We start from the raw sequence: 23,036 nt of genomic DNA, 5'->3' as shown, positions 1-23,036 counted from the left end.
GATCCCAGAAAGACTCACCCGAAGAGCCCCTTCGGACCTTCAAAAGTTGAAACTCCACCCTCTCCCCGGGAGTTGAGAGCCGCTATTATTATCCAGATTAACTCCTGTCCTTGGCGGAGAGATTGTCATTGCTTAAGGGGTGGGGGTGGGATTGTTTGGTGCAGCCGTTTGCTGCGGATTGGTGTTACTTCTCTGGCTGGTCTGTAAGCTCAAGGCTCAAACTAAAGAGAGACAAGATGGTTATCGCCCAAGTGCTTCCACTGATATTTGGCTAACTATGCTTAAGCAATAGGCCGCCGGCCAGACAGCTCTTGCACACCCGGAGCCTAGGCTCATTGCACAGGGTAGAGTGTCTGGTTTGAGAAGCCCATGAGGGATGTCGAACAAAGCTTCACACAGAGAAGTTGCCCAGTATGCAGGCTTCTCTGGGAGGCATGTTGTCCTGCATAAGGGTTGCCTGCCCCAGCCTCCCTTTCCCAGAAAAACGGCAGAGGACAGGTCGAGAGCGCTTCGGGTTAAGCTAACAGCCTAGTCGCGACTCTCGTACACAGTCTTATTGGGAAGGTACAACCTCTGCCTCTATCCCTCAACATATGGGTGACCTATTTGCTTATAAAAATATAAAGCCTTATCATTAATTAGTAAAAAAAGGGGGATATGTAGGGAGCCGTTCCTGCATTCTCCATTACAATGATGGTGCCTGCAGGCACCAAATGTAAATTATTTCGCAGGCGCTGGGTAATTTCCATTCCTTTGATCTCTGCCTATCCCGTGGCTCATTTGGCCTGAGGAGATGAAGCCATTCATAGGGTAACACGTCCCAGGCGGGGCTGCCAGCCTTTATTAAGGGATGGGATTCTTGGCTCAGGGTCTCCACTCTGGTAAGCTTATGCTCTCCCACTCTCAAGATGCATTAAAGCTTTCCTGCAGAAGGATCCGAGTGTCCTGCGTGATTCTTGCCGGCGAGAACATACAGCGTGGGACATAAAACCAAAACACCAATGACAGTTGGTGCTGGAGACGATATGGAGCTCCACTGCTGGTGGGAGTGCCACCTCAAAACTCTTACAGCCACTTTGGAAATCAGTATGACAATTCCTCAGAAAAATGGGAATCAGTCTACCACAAGTTCCAGCAATTCAACTCTTAGGCATATACCCCCCCAAAAAGCACATTCATACAACTCAGAAATACATTCAACTATGTTTATAGAAGCATTATTTGTAATATCCATAACTTGGAAGTAACCTAGATGTCCCTCAGCTGAAGAATGAATAGATGAAATGTGGTGCATTTATACAATGAGATACTACTCAGTAGAAAAAAACAAAACAAAAAACAATTCCCTTTAACTTTGTTAATTTATTTTTAACAAAAAACAAAATGCTGTACACAATTTATTCTAAGGCTATACTAACACTTTCTTGTTGGGACCTCCAGCCTGCCAATAATGGCACAGAGATTTTTTTATTTATTTTATTTTATTTTTTATTCATTTATTTAGCTCATAAATAAAGTCATGCACAATTATGATACACAATACAGTATTTTTCACAATGGCATGGCTAAATTAAACCAATTAACATGCTATATCATACATACTCATCATTTTTGTTTTAAGAAAACTTAAAGTATACTATCTCACAACTTTTAAAATATAGCATATTGTTTTTTTAAATTTTTATATATTTTTTTATTAATTCAAGTTAGGAAACAGGCTTGTTTCGCATGTAAGTCCCTTCTCCCTCTCCCTCCCCTCACCCCCATCCCTCCTCCCCCACCTCCAACTTACCCCCCACCCCATCCACCCACCACTCCCTAGGCAGGGTAGGGCCCTCAACAGGGGCTCTGCAAAGTCCACCAAATATTCCTGTGCTGGGCCTGGGCCCTTCCCCATGTGTCCAGAGCCAGAGTGTATCCCTTCATGTGGAATGGGCTCTCAAAGTCCCTTCTTACACCAGGGAAAAATGCCAATCCACTTCCAGAGGTTCCCTGGAGTGCAGGGGCCTCCTTATTGGCATCCATATTAAGGGGGCTGGATCAGTCTTGTACTAGCCTCCCAGATAGCATCTGGGGTCGATATGCTTTCCCTTTTTCAGGCCAACTGTTTCTGTGGGTTTCTCCAAACTGGTACAGACCCCTTTAATCTTCATTCCTCCCTCTCTTAAACTAGGTCCCTGATTTTAGCTTAGTGTGTTTCTGTGGATGTCTGTCTCAGCCACTGGATGAGGGCTCTAGGATGGCATAAAGAGTAATCATCAATCTCATTTTAGAGGAAGGGCTTTTAGGTTATCCTCTCTTCCATTGCCTGGATTGTCAGATCTTGTCATCCTTGTAGGTCTCTGGAGATCTCCCTGGTTCCAGATCTCTTCTCAGACCTATAGTGGCTCCCTCTAGCATGGTATCTCTCATCCTGCTCTCTTTCCTCTATTCTTCCCCTTACTCAATATCTCTGCTCCTCCATTTCCTCTCCTCTACTCCTCTTCTTGTGCTCTTATTGCTGCAGCACCCTCTCCACTACCCTCATGCTCCCAATTAGCTCAGGAGTTCATGCCACTTCCCATTCCTGGGGTCTATTTATCCCTTAAGAGTCCTTCATGATTCTTAGTTTCTTTGGTGAAGAGGATTATATGCTGGTAAACCTTTGCTCTATGTCTAAAATTCATATACAAGTGAGTACATACCAAGTTTGTCTTTATGTGACTGGGTTACCTCACTCAGGATGGTTTCTTCTAGTTCCATCCATTTGCCTGCTAATTTCAAGATTCCATTGCTTTTTTCTGTAGAGTAGTACTCCATTGTATAAATGTACCACATTTTCTCTATCCATTCTTCAGTTGAGGGGCATCTAGGTTGCTTCCAGGTTCTGGCTATTACAAACAATGCTGCTATGAACATGGTTGAACATATGTCCTTGTTGTAAGTACATGACCTATTTGGGTATATACCCAAGAGAGGAATGGCTGGATCTTGAGGTAGATTGATTCCCATTTTTCTGAGCAACAGCCATACTGATTTCCAGAGTGGTCTTACAAGTTCACACTCCCACCAGCAATGGAGGAGTGTTCCTTCTTCTCCGCATCCTCTCCAGCATAGGTTGTCATTGGTATTTTTTATTTTAGCCATTCTGACAGGTGTAAGGTGGTATATCAGAGTTGTTTTGAGTTGCATTTCTCTGATGGCCAAGGATTTTGAACACTTTCTTAAGTGTCTTTCAACCATTTCAGATTCCTCTGTTGAAAATTCTCTATTTAGTTCTGCACCCCATTTTTTAATATCATTGTTTGGTGTTTTGGTGGCTAGCTTCTTGGGCTCCTTGTAAATTTTGGAAATCAGCCCTCTGTCAGATGTGGGGTTGGTGAAGATCTTTTCCCATTCTGTGGTCGTTTTGTCTTACTGACTGTGTAATTTGCCTTACAGAAGCTTCTCAGTTTCAGGAGGTCAAATTTATTAATTGCAGACCTCAGTGTCTGTGCTCCTGGTGTGATGTTCAGGAATCGGTTTCCTGTGCCAATTTGTTCAAGGGTAATCCCCACTTTCTCTTCTAGAAGATTCAGTGTGGCTGGATTTATGGAGAGATCTTTGATCCATTTGCACGTAAGTTTCGTGCATGGTGACAGGTATGGATCAATCGGCAATTTTCTGCATGTCCGAATCCAATTGTGTAAGCACCATTTGTTAAAGATGTTATTCTTTTTCTATTGTATAGATTTAGCACCTTTGTCAAAAATAAGGTATTCGTAGGTGTGTGGGTCTTCAATTCGCTTCCATTGGTCTATCTGTCTATTCTTGTGCCAATACCAAGCTGTTTTCAGAACTATGGCTCTATAGTAGAGCTTGAAGTCAGCGATGGTAATGCCTCCAGAAGATCTTTTATTGTAAAGAGTTGTCTTGGCAATCCTGGGTTTTTCATTTTTCCATATAAAGTTGAGTATTGTTCTTTCAATGTCTGTGAAAAACTGTGTTGGGATTTTGATGGGGATTGCGTTGAATCTGTAGATTGCTTTTGGTAGGATTGCCATTTTTACTATGTTAATTCTACCTATCCAAGAGCATGGGAGATCTTTCCATTTTCTGGTATCTTCTTTAATTTCTTTCTTTAAAGTCTCAAAGTTCTTATTGTACAGGTCTTTCACTTTTTTGGTTAGCGTTACCCACAATATTTTATGTTGCTTATGGATATTGTGAAAGGTGATGTTTCCCTGATTTCCTTCTCATTGGATTTATCATCTGTATATAGTTGGGCTACTGATTTTTTTGAGTTAATTTTGTATCCTGCTACCTTGCTGAAGGTGTTTATCAGCTGTAGGAGTTTCCTGGTAGAGTTTTTCGGGTCACTAATGTAGACTATCGTGTCATCTGCAAATAGTGAAAGTTTGACTTCATTCTTTCCAATTTGTATCATTTGATCCCCTTTTCTTGTCTTATTGCTCTAGCTAGAACTTCAAGTACAATATTGAAGAGGTATGGAGAGAGTGGACAGCCTTGTCTTGTTCCTGATTTTAGAGGAAACGCTTTGAGTTTCTCTCCATTTAGTTTGATGTTGGCTATTGGTTTGGTGTATATTGTGTTTATCATGTTTAGATATGTTCCTGTTATTCCTGTTCTCTCCAAGATCTTTATCATGAAGGGATGTTGGATTTTGTCAAAGGCTTTTTCAGCATCTAGTGAGATGATCATGTGGTTTTTCTTTTTCAGTTTGTTTATATGGTGGATTACATTGATGGATTTTTGTATGTTGAACCATCCTTGCATCCCTGGGATGAATCCTACTTGATCATGGTGGATGATTTTTCTGATATGTTCTTGGATTCAGTTCATCAATATTTTATTGAGTATTTTAGCATCGATCTTCATGAGGGATATCGGTCTGTAGTTCTCTTTCTTAGTCTTGTCTTTGTGTGGCTTGGGTATCAAAGTGATTGTAGCCTCGTAGAAAGAGTTTGGCAATATCCCATCTGCTTCTATTGTGTGGAACAGTTTGAGGAGTACTGGTATCAGCTCTTGTTTGAATTTCTGGTAGAATTCTGCAGTGAAGCCATCTGGCCCTGGGATTTTTTTGGTTGGGAGGCTTTTGATGACTGCTTCTATTTCATTAGGGGTTATAGGTCGATTTAGACTGTTTATCTGATCTTGGTTTAATTTTGGTAAGTGATATTTATCCAGAAAACTGTCCATTTCCTTTAGATTTTCAAATTTTGTGGAATACAGGTTTTCAAAGTATGACCTGATGATTCTCTGGATTTCCTCAGTGTCTGTTGTTATATCCCCCTTTTCGTTTCTAATTTTGTTAATTAGCATGCTCTGTCTCTGCCTTTTAGTTAGTTTGGCTAGAGGTTTGTCTATCATGTTGATCTTCTCAAAGAACCAACTCTTTGTTTCATTGATTCTATGCAATGTTTTCCTAGTTTCTACTTTATTGATTTCAGCTCTCAGGTTGATTATTTCCTGGCATCTACTCCTCCTTGGTGAGTTTGCTTCATTTTGCTCTAATGCTTTCAGTTGTTCTGTCAATTCTCTAATGTGACTTTTCTCCAGTTTCTTCATGTGGGCAGTTAGTGCTATTAACTTCCCTCTTAGCACTGCTTTCAGAGTGTCCCATGAGTTTGTATATGTTGTGTCTGCATTCTCATTAGATTCTAGGAAGTCTTTAATTTGATTTTTTATTTCTTCCTCAACCCAGGAATGGTGCAATTGGGTGTTATTCATTTTCCAAGAGTATGCAGGTTTTCTGCCATTCCTATTGTTGTGAATTCTAGCTTTAATGCATGGTGGTCTGATAAGATACAGGGGGTTATTTCAATTCTTTTGTAACTATGGAGGTTTGTTTTGTTGCCTACTATGTGGTCAATTTTAGAGAAGGTGCCATGTGGTGCTGAGAAGAAGGTATATTCTTTTGAGTTTGGATGGAATGCTCTATAGATATCCGTTAATCCCAGTTGGGTCATAACTTCTTTCAGATCCTTTGTTTCTTTGTTAATGTTCTGTCTGGTGGTCCTGTCTAGTGGTGTAAGGGGGTGTTGAAGCCTCCTACTATAAGTGTGTGTGGTTTTATGTGTGGTTAGAGCTTTAGTAATGTTTCTTTCACAAGTGTGGGTGCCTTTGTATTTGGGGCATAGATGTTCAGGATTGAGACTTCATCTCGATGGACTTTTTCTGTGATGAGTATGAAATGCCCTTCTTCATCTCTTTTGATTGATTTTAGTTTAAAGTCTAATTTGTTAGATATTAGGATTGCTACACCAGCTTGTTTCTTGAGCCCATTTTATTGGAAAATCTTTTCCCATCCTTTTATTCTGAGGTATCGCCTGTCTTTGAAGTTGAGGTGTGCTTCTTGTAAACAGCACAAGGATGGATTCTGTCTTCGTATCCATTCTGTTAGCCTATATCTTTTTATGGGTAAGTTAAGACCATTGATATTTAGGGATATTAATGTCCATTGTTCGTTGGTTCTTGTTTGTTTTGGATTTATTGTTGGTGGTCATTGTGTGTGGATTTTGCCTTCCTACTTCTTTTTGTGTTTGCTAAAATTAGATTATCTATAGCCTGTGTTTTTGTGAGTGTAGTAATGTTCCTTGGGTTTGAGTTTTCCTTCCGGAACCTTCTGTATTGCTGGATTTGTGGGTATGTGTTGTTTCAATCTGTTTTTGTCATGGAATATCTTGTTTTCTCCATCTATAGTGATTGAAAGTTTTGCTGGGTACAGTAGTCTGGGTTGACATCCATGCTCTCTTAGTGCTTGTAGGATATCTATCCAAGACCTTCTGGCTTTCAGAGTTTCCATTGAGAAGTAGGGTGTGATTCTAATTGGTTTGCCTTTATATGTTACGTGGCCTTTTTCCTTTGCTGCTCTTAGTATTTTCTCTTTATTCTGTAGATTTGGTGTTTTGATTATTATGTGTCTGGGTGACTTCTTTTTGTGGTCCAGTCTGTTTGGTGTCCTGTAAGCTTCTTGTGCTTTCATAGGCATATCCTTCTGTAGGTTGGGGAAGTTTTCTTCTATGATTTTGTTGATTATGTTTTCTGTACTTTTGAGCAGTGTTTCTTCACCTTCTTATATATCTATTATTCTTAGGTTTGATGTTTTCACGGTGTCCCATATTTCCTGGATATTTTGTGTTAGGGATTTGTTGGACTTGAGGTTTTCTTTGGTTGATGAATGTATATCCTCTAGCGAGTCTTCAATAGCTGAGATTCTCTCTTCTATCTCTTGAATTCTATTAGTTATACTCATGTCTTTACTTCCTGATCCTTATCAAGTCTTTCCATTTCCAGCATCGCCTCATTCTGTGTTTTCTTTATTGTATCTAATTCAGCTTTCATGCTTTGAACTGTTTTAAGAGCTTCCTTCACTTGTTTGGTTGTTTTTATTTGGGTTTCTTTAGATTCTTTAAGAGATTCTTTTATTTTTTGAATTTTTTGGTTTGTCTTTGCCTCCATTTTGTGTAATTTTTTGCTTGCTTTTTCTATTTCTTTAAGGGATTTTCTTGTTTCCTCTCTAAAGGTCTCTATTATCTAGCTGAGATAATTTTTGAGGTCCATCTCTTCTTCATGCTGTGTGTTGGGCTTTTCAGATCTTGCTGTAGTGGAGTCCCTATTTTCTGGTGGTGGTGTCATATTAGTCTTTCTGTTGTTGAGCGAGATCTTATTCTGTCTTCTTCCCATATCTTTTTCCAGTGAGTGCAGGTGGGGTCTCTCTATCTCCTCTTGTTACCCAGTAGTGTGTGTGGGCCAGGAATTCAATGTCCACAGCTCTGGATGGTCTTGCCTCTCCTGGTAGTCTCCTCACTCTGAAGGAGTTAGGCCTCCATAGGGGTCAGGTGTGTGGGGGCGGGATAGGAAGTAAGAGTGGGGTATTTCCAGGCTCTGGGAGTTCCTCACTGCCTGGGCAGGTCTAACTCAAGCAGGAGCAGGCCCAGGGAGATTGTGGTGGATGGGGCTTTGGAAGGGAGTTGGGTAAGAGCAGTGGATCACTCACCTCGTTGAGGATTAGTTGGCGGAAAGGGAGGGAAGAGTATCCTGTACCCAGATATAGGAAGCTCCTTCCTGCCTGGGCATGTCTACTTCTAGCTGGTACAAGCATGGGGAGATCTGGGTGAATGGCATTTTGGACAGGAGTTGGGTAAGAGCAGGCGGTCACTCACCTCGTTGAGAATCGGTCGGCAGAAAGGAAAGGAAGAGTGGCCTGTACCCAGATTCAGGGAGCTCCTCCCTGCCTGGGCGTGTCTACTCCAAGCATGCACAAACCCAGGGAGATCTGGGTGAATGGCGCTCATTGTGATCAATCGGCCAATATAGCATATTGTTGTCAACCATATTTATCATGCTCTCAGTAGACCTCAAGACTTCACAGAGTCCATGCCTCTTGTCCAACTGCAGTTTTATATCTTTAAACCAATCATTTCCCCATTGTTAAAAGACCCACATTGAAGCCTAATAGTCACAATTTTGCTCTCTGCTCCCATAAGTTCATCATTTCTAGGTTACACATAAAATTGAAATTGTGTGACATTTGTCTTCCAGTGTGTCACTTTTTTTTTTTTGGCAAGCATATAACTTTACTACTTACTAAAGATGAAATCAAATTTGCATGCACAGGTGAGCACTCTCTGAAACACCTTGGATTCATCACATATTTGAGTTTCAATTAGCATATATATATATATATATATATATATATATATAGAGAGAGAGAGAGAGAGAGAGAGAGAGAAATAATGAATGGCAATATGTTATGCATCAATAGCAGCAACAGCTTTTCCAGGTTCTGCAGTCATTTGAACAGAATTGTAGAGACATCCAGCACACTCCATTTAAAAAACAAAAAAAAAAAAACAAAAACAAAAAACAAACAAACAAACAACAACAAAAAAGTAAAAAACAAAATCCCAGAAAACAGAGCAGTTCTATTACTCTTGTGGTACTTGACACCATTTTTTAAAAAAAAAAAAATTAGCTTCTCAGTCATCATCTGGGAGGAAACCATTCTGAGCAACATCATTAAAAACATCTCAGACACTACTATGGTCACTACTATATATCATAAAGCATGTCCACATATGAGTGAGTACATATCATGTTTGTCTTTTTGTGATTGGGTTACCTTGCTCAGAATGGTTTCTTCTAGTTGCATCCACTTTCCTGCAAATTTCAAGATTCCGTTGTTTTTTTCTGCTGAATAGTATTCCATTGTGTAAATGTACCTCAATTTCTGTATCCATTCTTTGGTTGAGGGGCATCTAGGCTGCTTCCAGTTTCTGGCTATTACAAATAATGCTGCTATGAACATGGTTGAACATATGTCCTTGTTATATGAGTGTGCTTCTTTTGGGTATATGGATAGGAGTGGAATTGCTGCATCTTGTTGTAGACTCATTCCCATTTTCTTGAGGAGTCACCATACTGATTTCCACAGTGGCTGTACAATTTGGCACTCCCACCAGCTGTGGAGGAGTGTTACTCTTTCTCTGCATCCTCTCCAGCATAAACTGTCATTGGTATTTTTGATTTTAGCCATTCTGACAGGAGTAAGATGGTATCTCAGAGTTGTTTTGATTTGCATTTCCCTGATGACTAAGGATGTTGAATACTTTCTCATGTGTCTTTCAGCCATTTTAGATTCCTCTATTGAGAATTGTCTATTTAGTTCTGTATTGCACTTTTTAATGGGATTGTTTGGTGTTTGGGGGACTAGCTTCTTGAGTTCTTTGTATATTTTGGAGATCAGCCCTCTTGTCAGATGTGGGGTTGGTAAATATCTTTTCCCAGTCTGTGGGTTGCCGTTTTGTCTTGCTGACTGTCTCCTTTGCCTTACAGAAGCTTCTAAGTTTCAGGAGGTCCCATTTATCAATTGTTGACCTCAGTGTCTGTGCTACTGGTGTAATGTTCAAGAAGCAGTCTCCTGTACCAATTAATTCAAGAGTATTTTCCACTTTGTCTTCTAATAGGTTCAGTGTAGCTGGATTTATATAGAGATCTTTGATCCATTTTGACTTAAGTTTTGTGCAAGGTGATAGGCTTGGGCCTAACTGCAGTCTTCTACATGTGTGCAACCAGTTATGCCAGCACCATTTATTGAAGATGTTCTCTTTGTTCCATCATATAAATTTGGATTGCTTGTCAAAAATCAGGTGTTCATAGGTGTGTGGGGTAATATCAGGGTTTTCAATTCTATTCCATTGGTCTACCTGTCTATTTTTGTGCCAATACCAAGCTGTTTTTAGGATTATAGCTCTGTAATAGAGCTTGGAGTCAGGATGGTGATGCCTCCAGAAGTTCCTTTATTGTTTAGGGATGTTTTGGCTATCCTGGGTCTTTTGTTTCTCCATATAAAGTTGAGAATTGTTCTTTTGAGGTCTGTGAAGAATTGGGCTGGGATTTTGATGGGGATTGCAGTGAATCTGTAGATTGCTTTTGGCAAGATTGCCATTTTTTCTATGTTGATCCTACCTATCCAAGAGCATGGGAGATCTTTCCATTTTCTGGTATCTTCTTTAATTTCTTTCTTTAGAGACTCAAAATTCTTATGGTACAGGTCTTTCACATTTTTGGTTAGTGTTACACCAAGGTACTTTATGTTGTTTGTAGCAATTGTAAAGGGTGATGTTTCTCTGATTTCTTTCTCCACCAATGAGTCATTGGTGTATAGTAGGGCTATGGATTTTTTTGAGTTAATCTTTTATCCTGCCACTTTGCTGAAGGTGTTTATCAGCTGTAGGGGTTCCCTGGTAGAGTTTTTTGGGTCACTGATGTAGACTATCATATCGTCTGCAAATAGTGAGAGTTTGACTTCTTCCTTTCCGATTTGTATTCCCTTGATCTCCTTTTGTTGTCTTATTGCTCTAGCTAGGACTTCAAGGACAATATTGAAGAGGTATGGAGAGGGTGGACAGCCTTGTCTTGTCCCCGATTTCAGAGGAATAGGATCGAGTTTCTTTCCATTTAATTTGATGTTGGCTGTATATTTGATGTTGGCTTGCTGTATATTGCTTTTATTATGTTGAGGTATGTTCCTGTTATCCATGATTTCTCCAAGACCTTTATCATGAATGGGTGTTGGATTTTGTCAAAGTTTTTTTTAGCAACTAGTGCAATGAATGGAAGAATGGTGTCTCAGTTCCTAAGACCATTGGAACTAAGTGTTTTCTGATAGTCTTAGGTGACCCGAAACGAGTAGTGCCTCACCAGTTGGTTGAGAACCACTGCACTAATGCTTTTTAGAGTATCATGGCTCTTGACATCACAGCTAACTAGAAAAATGACCAAAGAGAAAAATATGCACTCAGTGTGAAAATGTAATAATTCTTAATATTTTCAGTAAAGACAATCACTGAATTTAATCAATAAAAGAAATCTTCGTAGAAATAGATTTATATCCCTTCTTGATGCCACATCTTGATGATCCCCCTTGGAAGGCATCAACCTCTCTAAAGAGTAGGTTTGGTGGGATGGGGAGATGGTGAGGTGAGTAGGATAGCTGGAGGAGAGGGAACTGAGATTGGTACATAAAATAAGATCGTTTTTAATCTAAATTTAAAAATTGAAAGTAAAAAAGACTTGTATACCTTTATTTTTTTAAAGATTTATTATTTATTATGTATACAGTGTTCTGTCTGCATGTATGCCTGCGGGCCAGAAGAGGGCACCGGATCTCATTACAGATGGTTGTGAGCCACCATGTGGTTGCTGGGAATTAAACTCAGGACTCCTGGAAGAGCAGTCAGTGCTCTTAAACTCTGAGCCATCTCTCTAGCCCATATCCCTTTATTTAACAAAACCAAATACTACTCTTCAATTTAAATTATTAAGAATATACATTACAACTTTTCAAAGTCCAAAAGTTGACTAAATATTATAGAAGTTTGTGCAGGAAATATTCTGTTACTTGGAGAGTTTCTCACTTCCAATAAAAGGAAACTTAGTGTTATCAAAATTGAGAAAACAGTGGGGAAAGTAGACAAAACAATGAATCACAATCTATGGCAATAGTAACAATACTGCTATCATGTTAGATTCCCTGTCAGCTATTGTGGAGACTTATTATATGTTTAATATTTCTGCCTTCTCCACAAATATTTGCTACTTAGTACTTTTCAAATGGTCAAATGATTGCCTTCTCTTTATAAAGCATAATTCTAGACTTGGAGCTTGAATGATGGGTCATAACAATGGGTATCTCTAGTACTACCTAGATTGTTCACTTAAATTCATACAAAGTAATCAGAATTTACAGTCACTGTGTGCATCAGTTATTATAAAGTAAACCTTGGAACTATCCTAATTATATACAACTTTATAAATCATTATACAACTTATATATAAGCATACCATAACGTTATAATTGTACTAAAGAATCTCTGATAACACTAAATGAGCTAAGCAAGAATTTAGATGAAATAACTTATGCATCTATATATAAAACATTAAAATTGTTCTGCCTAACAGTCCTTGGAAACATTGATTTAAGAATGGTAGGAGATATAAATGAAATTAATTATAAAGAATAAAATCAAACTTTGGGTGGAATGTTTTTGAGACAGGGTTTCTCTGTGGCTCTGGAGGCTGTCCTGGAAATAGCTCTTGCAGACAAGACTGGTTTCAAACTCACAGAGATCTGCCTGCCTCTGCCTCCTGAGTGCTGGGTTTCAAAGTGTGTGGCACTACTGCCCGTCTAAAATCATACTTTTACAATAATATTTTCATTATTCTTTTGAAATTTCATACACTTTTTGTGATCATAGTCACCTGCTTCTGCCATCTACTCACAGACCCACTCTCACCTTCCTATCCATATAATGGCATGCACTCAGGTCTAATTTCAGCTGCTCACATGTGCATGGTGCATCTGAAGTAGTTCAAGCTCAGCCTGGTATTGGTACAATTTCTGAGTCCAGAAGCAAATTATGCATAGAGTTAAAAGAGTCTTACTGCTGATTTTCAGGTGTCTGTGAAAGGGCTTGCTGGGTTCTAAAAATGACTTTTATTTATCAGGAGTTGAGTACAGGATGTTATACTTCCTTCAGGCATAGATGGTATGGTGTAGGTTAGGCTGTTGGTCTCTACCTGGAGGTAGGGATACAGAATCTGTTACAATTCCTGAATACCATGATAAGTGGGGTAGTTGGTGGGTATGCAGGAAAACCTCTGAGTGCCCTACCTGGGGTTGTGGTCTCAGAACACCAAGCAGTCCCCTGGTAGCATGGTGGATGGGTAAACTTGTAGATAGGTGAGGGTGACCTAATGGTGACATCTGTTACCTCATTGATGTCCAGTACTGACTCAGTTGATTTGCATGACTATGTGAGTGTCAACATTCTCTCTGACCCATATGTATGCTTTCCAAAACTGCACACTCATAGGTGGAGGCATTTCCCCAATGGGGCAGGACTCATTGAAACACAGTTTTAAAGTCACATTTTTCACAGAGTAACAGATGTATATAAGTTGCTATTTTAATTTCAAGTACTTCCTATGATAAATGTTGTACCTAAAGTTTTAGCTTTACTCATTTCTTGTTGCACAGATAATATGAATATAGTTAATACTGCTGTGTGAAAAGTACAAAATGTGTAAGAAGGAAAATTTTGTACTATCTGTCTTTTATGTTTGATATACCTCAACTAAATCCTAATTATATTTGACTTTTATTCACAATATTTTCATTGCATTTTCTCCATAGTCCTTTCCATGCTATTTTTATCTGATGCTGAAACAAACTCTGTCTTCAAAGGAAATAGAAGACTTTGTCCAGAGTTCTAGAGATCATGGTATTGTGGTGTTTTCTCTGGGGTCAATGGTCAGCAATGTGACATTAGAAAAGGCCATGGCAATTGCATCAGCCCTTGCACAAATTCCACAAAAGGTGAGGTCAAACTTCCCTCTGGGAGCCCACTATGTACTCAGTCTGTAAGGTCTTAGAAGATATAATTACAGAAACTAAGTATGTGACAGATGGAAAATATTATACTCTAAATTGCATTAACGAGTTTAGAAGTGTGTGACTATGGTGTTTTGGAAACAGTGCTAGCAGGAATACAGAGAACAAAAGTATTCTGCCAAGTCACTTGCTTCTTTATCTTTAAGAATGTCTGAGGACTCAGTACATGCTAAAGATATTTCAGGGAAGAGGTAAATTTTACTTAATAACTGCACTAACACAATAGCATTAACCATGTATTGAAAGTTTTCAATGTAGCAAGACATTTAGAAATCTCATGTAAACCTAGTTTCTTCATTATGGCTACTATAATAAATATATGCAAAATATGGATCATTGGTAATTTGTTACTCTTCATTAAAATATAATTTTGGTGACAAAATAATATCTTAACTATAACTACTAAATATTAATTATCTCATTAGTCTAATTTTTGGGAAAACATAATTACAATCAACCTGAATGAATATGAAAACAAACAGGAAATATACTGTTTGTCACCATCTTTTTATAATTATCACTACTCAATTTCTCTTCAGGTTCATCATCTGTCCTATGAATGGTATTTAGTCATACAGTCTCTAAATTTTAAATACAACATTTTAAAACCTGGACACTGTAACAAAGCATTGTCTTACAACTAACAGGTTCTGTGGAGATTTGAGGGCAGGGAACTAAAAAATTTAGGACCCAATACTCGTGTGTACAAGTGGATCCCTAAGAACAACCTTCTTGGTAAGACTGGACACTGAAATGATGAGTGAAAGGCACCTTCTCAGAAATAGATTGCACAACAGGAAACAACTGAGTTTTTAGTCATAGAAAATTCAAATGAAATCAGTGTTTAAATGTCTTGCAAGTTTTAGTGTAAGTAGAATATATATTTATTTCTATTACAGTAATATTTCTGACCAGAAATACTTTATATACTTGAATTGTAACTGCTACTCACAGAGAACTTTCTATAATTACTAGAGTTTAACTCTTTTTATCACAGTTTTTTAACTGAATGAAATAAAGTTTTCTCAAATACCATTAAGAAACATTCTTTGTTCTGTTTTATTATTAGCTACTATGTTATAAATGATTAAAGATTCATAGTCTTTATCATAAAGTATTCACAGTCTTCTGTAAGGCATGCAGCCTCCTGATTCCCTAAAATACTCTCATGCAAGACTGAGTGGGTACACTCCGTAGGAGAGCAAGTTCTGACATGTACTTGGAATTTTTTAAACAGTGCTTTCTTTTATCTATTAAAGGCCTTCTGTGTGTTCAATTGACAATCAGGTTTTCTTTTAACAAGTCATGGGTCACATGCTGTGTAATAGTCCATTGTGTTATATGTGAACTTAGGGGCTTGTTGCTCTGATATACAAAGTCAATTTAAATGCAATTACATGGAAAGTCCTTCCACTTTCTGCACTTCTATTCTCTGCTGTCTCATGGTATTTACTGTCTTTCATCTGATGCTAGGTCATCCCAAAACTAAAGCTTTTGTAACTCATGGTGGAGCCAATGGCATCTATGAGGCAATCCATCATGGGATCCCCATGGTTGGCACCCCTTTATTTGGGGAACAACATGATAAATTGCTCACATGAGAGTGAAAGGAGCCGATGTTGGATTGGAATTCAATTCAATGTCCAGTTCAGATTAGCGCAATGCACTGAAGGCAGTCATTAACAACCCTCTGTGAGTACAACTTCTTCCATATTTACTTACGTATTTACTGATTTATTTGTTCTACCTTTGAACTTGCTATTGCACATGGTAGGCATGTGCTTTGACCAGTGAGCTCTGTCTTTATTTAATTTCATTCAGTTAGCTGTTCATTTATACATTCGTTATTTAGTATTTATTTCTTAGCTATTTCCTAAATGACAAAAGGGCAGTTCAAAGAGTAAACGTGAAAGTAATAATGACAAAGAAAAAAATAAATCAGTGGAATTACTTTTGTTGTTTCCTGTGTTTCTTACTAGGTGGGTCTGACTATGTACAGAGATGAGATATGTTTTTTAAATTTCAATTTTCTTGTTTCATCTTTCTGAGTGCTAAGATTCTGGTCATGTACTACCACCCCTGAACAATTTTCCCTTTGCTTCTTTCACTGGGAAAAATTGCCAGAATTTGAAATACACTACAAAATTTTGAAATAACCCATAAGCGTAATGCAAATAATCACTAAAATTGGCAAGGGGTAATTACATGTAAGAATTTGGGAAGACACTGATAGTGAGAAAAACTAATGTAAAATGGAAATCTGAATCTTTTATCACAACTATGTTTTTTGCATTAGACCCTAAGACAGAGATTAATATAATAATTCAGAGCTTGAGATATGGGTCAGTGGTTAAGAAAACGACATTTCTTGCAGAGGACCTGGTCTCAGTCTCCAGCACTCACATGGTTCCTCACAGCCTTATAAAATCCCATTTACAGACTACTGGATACCCTCCTCTTGTCTCAATGCACAACAAGTATTCACATAGTGAACAAAACTTTAACACATTCAAAATATTCAGAAACATTAAATAAAAGAAATATTAAAATAACTAAATGAACTGTGTATATTTAAATTATAGACCCTTCTCCTCTGGCTGTGGTTTCAGTTCTTCAGCCTTTGTTTCAGATTTGGGCTCGGGTTCAGGTTCATGAGAGAGTTCTTCTAAAGGTTCCTTAATGGAATTAGTCACAGGAAGAACATCTTAGTAAGCGCTGTTAGCATTCTTTTGAACAGGTTCAGGAGATAGCTGCTTTTCTTCTTGCTCCTTTTCCATTTCATCAAGACCAGGCAGAGGAGACATGGAACAGAATGACTCTGATAACCAGAGAATAATTCAGTATCCAGATAGTCTTTAGCTTTTCGTTGGCAACTTGCCTCATGATATTGATAAAAATGAGCTAAAAGACTGTTTTATGAGTTTCAGAAATGTTGTGGAACTTCGCATCAATACCAAGGGTGTTGGGGAAAAACTCCAAATTTTGGTTTTGTGGTTTTTGATGAGTCTGAACCAGTTCAGAGAATCTTAATTGAAAAACCAATTATATTTCGGGGAGAAGTGCATTTAAATGTGGAAGAAAACAAGAGCTGCCAGAGAGCAAGAAACCAGGGGTGGTGGTGACGACCGCAGGGATATCAGGAGCAGTGATCGAGGTTCTGGTGGTCCACATGGAATTGTGGGTGGTGGAATGATGCGTGATCGTGATGGAAGAGGACCACCTCCACGAGGTGGCATGGCTCAGAAACTTGGTTATGGAGGAGGAACCGGGCAGATGGAAGGCTGCTTCACAGGACAGCATCGTTGAAGTTCCACTGTTGGCAAAGTTTTGGCAGTGGTACCTAACTCATCGTGTTTGCATCCTTGTTAAGTTTTATTTTATTTTATTTTAGTTTTGGCTTTGTAATGTGACACAGCCTTTCTGATAATTTCTTTGACGTGAAAAGCATCTTTATTCCCCAATTTCACAACAGAATTCATATTGTTAATTTATAAATCTAGACTTGGAGAATTAAGGACTGAGAAATGACCATATCTTAAACTCTCTACAACAAAATGAACTTGAAAGGACATCCCCACTGAATTCAGGTCATTGGGTTTAAAAAAACAATTCCTCTGCTGCACATTTTGTTTAAGTGTCAACTGTTTCTGCTATTAATGTTGGAAACACAAATAGTGCAATTTGTGCAATTGGAGACTCTTGCCTTTTTTCCCTTGGCTTCCCCCAATACAAACCAACAGAAACATTTTATGTATTCATCAAAATGCACTATCCTGGTACTCTGAAGTCATTAACATTGATTGACATCTGCACCAGGAGACAACAGGGAAAAAATCTTTCATCCTCTTTTCCAGTAGAGAATAGTCTGTGAAATGATGAGGGCATTTTATCTGCTTGCTGTGACCAGCGTGTGCACACAAACCTTAACAAGACTGCAAATATTCCAGAAGGATATCATTTAGTTATGAACGAAATAACAAAAATGAGAACCTCAAATGACCTGGTCTTAAATACTAGGCTAGATTTAGCGGCTCCCTATCGTAAAAGTTCCCCACCTTCTCTCTTGAGTACAGGGATGGCTGGATGCTCAACACACTCCTCCTCCCCTTTCCTTTCTTTAAGCTGTGGACAGTGAGGACTGTTTTTTTGTTCTCTGGCAATGTAATGAGCATGATGGTGCCTTCTACACATCATTCCAGTCTTGCTGATGATCCTGTGCAGTGTAGTTATGAATTGCTGGGCTGTGAAGTTAAACAGCTGCAAAATGTTGGAGAAGATCATTGATGCATGAAAATTAGGGTATCTTTAAGATTAGTAAATTGCATGCTTATTTTTAAAATTATATCTTGGAAAACATCTATTTAAAACCTAAACTAGCACCAGATTTCTCTCTAACCCCATCATATGTTGACTCCCTACTAGAGACCTTACACCTACTGAGGACTGGATGGGGGTGGGGTGGGGCACAGAGGAGGATAAGGCAAGGGGAGGGAGAAAGAACTGTTATTGGTATGTAAAATGAAAAAAACTTCCAAATTAAAGAAATAAAAAATTAAAACCAAAATAAATCTTAAGCTCTCCAAAGTAGAAAAATTCACCTTTCAAATCTTCAGGACAAATGTTAATATTAATTGTATTATGTCAACTCTCTTCTCATCAGAAACATTCCATATATTTTTCCTTCTTACTGACTTTAAATAAAAATTAAACTCTTTTGTTTGTACAGAGGTAATAAAAACACATTTATACACAACATTTCTAGGATTAGGAGATATTGGTTATTTAAACCATGACTTTCTGGAAAATTGTTTGTTTTCTTCTATTTGCAAAATAATGTGTTATGTCATGAAACTCATAAAGATTACCACTCTCCCTTGAGAAACAATTCTCTCACTATGACATTTATAATATGAGAGAAGGATGTTACCTCTGTTGTCATTCTACTGTGTTACTCTATAGCACACATCAGAATTCAGGCTGGATTAGGCATGTTCTCAGCTGCAAAAAGGAAATAAAATTTTCCTATATAATAATAATTTGCCAAAGGAATCAAAAGCTCAAAGAGGTATGTAAGGGGCAGGAAGGAACAATCAGGGTCATTAAGAAAACAAGCTACCCACAATGATATTCATAATCAATTGCTGACAAATGATCAATTCAAAGTCCCAAACAATCCAAATTCCCTCACGGCTTTCCACACATAGGCATCACAGTGGTGACTTGACAGAAATTTGCCTCCTATCTCTAAACTGTGATAGTAATGTGAACTTTGCACACCTGGTAAATTACTAATTACTTGCCAGATTGCTCAAGTTTCATACACCCAACTGGCAGCTCAGCTCTACTTAATTTTTAATTTGTATTTGGGCCTTAAGTGGTCCAGTCTGTTTCTTACAAATATTGGTGCATTTTATCTTTTTCATCTGTATTGAAAATTTGTGTACATGTTTTGGCCTGACTACTAAGATCTCTTTAATGAAGAGAAAAAAGATAATAATTTATTTTCCTTCTACATGTGTTGTAATCACCTTTACTGCCTGTGAAAAACATACATGTTTGTTTTTAATTTGTTCTCTAAGTTAATTTCCATCTTATTTTTCTTTACATATAAAGAGAATGCAATGTGGCTATCAACCATTCACCATGACCAGCCAATGAAGCCCCTGGACAGAGCTGTCTTCTGGATTGAGTTTGTCATGTGCCTCAAATGGGCCAAACACCTGAAGACACTTTCCTTTAACCTCAGCTGGTACGAGTACCACTCTCTGTATGTGCTTGGATTCCTAGTCATCTGCTTGGCAACCATGGCTTTCCTCCCTGTAAAGTGCTGCTTGATTGTTTACCGGTTCTTTGTAAAGAATGGAAAGAAAAAAAGAGAATAGAACTCTAGCAGAACAATGGATAGGATCTGTAGCCATGATGGGCAAGATTGTTCCATTCAATTCTAACACTGTGTATCTGGTGTAGCAACATTATCCTTCTTGTTTTAGAAGACATTGGGCTACTTAGTTTATCTATATATTTTACAGATTGAAAGTTAAAAAATTAACAATTCCAAGTCTTTTGGAGACCTGAAAGATTACTGTTGGGTTTATTAAAGAAAACTTAAACATTTTAAACATCATATGCAGCAGATCTCAGAGATATCTAAGCACCATAATCTATTAAATATACCCAGGATACACAGGCTTAATTCCTAAATACCCATTTCAGACTCAAGTCAGAAATCATGTATGGCACATTAGATAATCTTGGGTCATTCCTCTTCAGTTTCATAATGTAATGGTGAGGTGGGTTCTGCTCTAACTTCCTCTATGTCTGAATATTTTTATTATTTTAATTAGTAGGTTTTTCCAAGGCTTGTATCTTATCAGTCAAATTTTTATTATTTTCATTAGTAAATACTTGTAAAACTTGTATTTTATTAGTAGAAACCTTTTCTAAGGCTTCTATCTATGAATAGTAAGTTTTTCTAAGGTTTGTATCTTTCCAATCAACTTCTCATATTCGGCACAATTATCAAACCACTTTTAAGAATAAAATATGTATTACCAAACTGATAAAAATTATAACCAACATTAATTTGATCCCAGCGAACTTTGTTACCTCATCATTTATCTTTTTTGTTTGCATCACATCCATAGTAACAGTAAACAGGGTCATAATTTCCAGTATTGTGACAAGCTTTCTTTTTTATTAGTTCAAATTAGGAACAAGGTAGCTTCACATGTCAATTCCTTTTCCCTCTCCCTCCCCTCCCCCCCCCCACACCTGCTCCCCACCCCAGTCCTGCTCCACTCCCCAGGGAGGGTAGGGCCCTCCATGGGGGTTCACCAAAGTCTACCACATAATCCTGGGCAGGGCCTGGGACCTCCCCCATGTATCCAGGCCTAGAGAGCATTTCTTCACATGGGATGGACTCTCAAAGTCCCTTCTTACAGCAGGGAAAAATACTGATCCACAACCAGGGCCCCCCTACAGTGCAGAGGCCTCCTCATTGATATCCATGTTCAAGCTTCTGCATCAGTCCCGTGCTGGCCTCCCAGACAGCAGTAAGTGGGTCCATGTGCTCCCCCTTGTTCATGCCAGCTGTTTCTGTGGGATTCACCAGCCTGGTCCCTACCGCTTTGATCTTCATTCCTCCCTCTCTGCATCTGGGTTGCAGTGTTCCATTCAGTGCATATCTGTGGGTAGTTGCCTCTGCTTCCATCAGACACTGGATGAAGGCTCTAGGATGGCATACAAAGTATTCATCAGTCTCATTATAGGGGAAGGGCATTTAGGTTATCCTCTCCACAGTTGCCTAGATTGTCAGTTCATATCATCCTTGTAGTTCTCTGGAAATCTCCCTAGTGCCAGATCTCTCCTCAGACATATAATGGCTCCCTCTAAAATGGTATCTTTCATCATGCTCTCTTCTATTCTTCCCCCAACTTAATATTTCTGCTCCTCCATTTCCTCCTCTCTTCTCCTCTCCTCTCCACTCCTCTCCTCTCCTCTCTTCTTCCTCTCCTCATCTCCTCTTCTCATTCTGGTACCTCCCTCTCCCCTACCCTCATGCTCCCAATTAGCTCAGGAGTTCCTGCCTCTTCCCATTCCTGGGGTCCATGCATTTTTTCCTTAGAGTCCTTCTTGCTTCCTAATTTCTTTGGTGAAGAGGGTTATAGGCTGGCAATACTTTGCTCTATGTCTAAAATTCATATATGAGTGAATTCATACAACATTTGTCTTTTTGTGAATGGGTTCCCTCACTCAGGATGATTTCTTCTAGTTCCATCCATTTGCCTGTGATTTTCAAGATTCCATTGCTTTTTTCTGCTGAGTAGTACTCCATTATACAAATTTACCACATTTTCTCTATCCATTCTTCAGTTGAGGGGCATCTAGGTTGCTTCCAGGTTCTGGCTATTACAAGCAATGCTGCTATGAACATGGTTGGACATGTGTCCTTGTTGTTTGAATGTGCATTATTTGAGTATACGCCCAAGAGAGGAATTGCTAGATCTTGAGGTAGACTGATTCCCATTTTTCTGAGCAACCGCCATACTGATTTCCAGAGTGGTCTTACAAGTTTGCACTCCCACCAGCAATGGAGGAGTGTTCCTTTTTCTCCACATCCTCTCCAGCATAGATTGTCATTGGTGTTTTTGATTTTAGCCATTCTGACAGGTGTGAAGTGGTATCTCAGAGTTTTTTTTTTTTTTTTTTTTGAGTTGCATTTCTCTGATGGCCAGGGATTTTGAGCACTTTCTTAAGTGTATTTCAGCCATTTCAGAATCCTCTGTTGAGTATTTAGTTCTGCACCCCACTTTTTAATTTCATTGTTTGGTGTTTTGGAGGCTAGCTTCTTGAGTTCATGGTATATTTTGGAAATCAGCCCTCTGTCAGATGTGGCGTTGGTGAGGATCTTTTCCCAGTCTGTGGGCTGTCGTTTTGTCTTACTGATTGTGTCATTTGCCTTACAGAAGCGTCTCAGTTTCACGAGGCCCCATTTATTAATTGTACATCTCAATGTCTGTGCTACTGGTATAGTGTTCAGTAGGCAGTCTCCTGTGCCAATTCACTCAAGGGTGTCTCCCACTTTCTCTTCTAGAAGATTCAGTGTGGCTGGATTTATGTTGAGATCTTTGATCCATTTGCACTTAAGTTTTGTGCATGGTGACAGATACGGATCTATCTGCAATCTTCTGCATGTCTGAATCCAGTTGTGCCAGCACCATTTGTTGAAAATGCTATCTCTATTCCATTGTGTAGATTTAGCACCTTTGTCAAAAATAAGGTGTTCATAGGTGTGTGGGTTAATATCAGGGTTTTCAACTTGATTCCATTGGTCTATCTGTCTATTTTTTGTGCCAATACCAAACTGTTTTCAGAACTATGGCTCTATAATAGAGCTTGAAGTCAGGGATGGTAATGCCTCCAGAAGATCCTTTATTGTACAGAGTTGTTTTGGCTATCCTGGGGTTTTTGTTTTTCCATATAAAGTTGAGTATTGTTCTTTCAAGGTCTGTGAAGGTCTGTGTTGGGATTTTGATGAGGATTGAGTTGAATCTGTAGATTACTTTTGGCAAGATTGCCATTTTTACTGTGTTGATCCTAC

At 38.7% G+C, this 23,036-nt stretch overlaps 1 pseudogene; it reads left to right on the top strand.

Annotated features, from left to right (window-relative positions):
* The first annotated feature begins 13,702 nt into the window (after positions 1-13,702).
* LOC100764111 lies at positions 13,703-19,818 on the top strand (annotated as a pseudogene).
* The last annotated feature ends 3,218 nt before the right edge of the window (positions 19,819-23,036 follow it).

Source organism: Cricetulus griseus (genome assembly GCF_003668045.3).
Source record: "Cricetulus griseus strain 17A/GY chromosome 1 unlocalized genomic scaffold, alternate assembly CriGri-PICRH-1.0 chr1_1, whole genome shotgun sequence".
Lineage (NCBI taxonomy): Eukaryota > Metazoa > Chordata > Mammalia > Rodentia > Cricetidae > Cricetulus > Cricetulus griseus.
The sequence above is the reverse complement of the archived record's forward strand: the minus strand, read 5'-3'. Positions and strand labels throughout refer to the sequence as shown.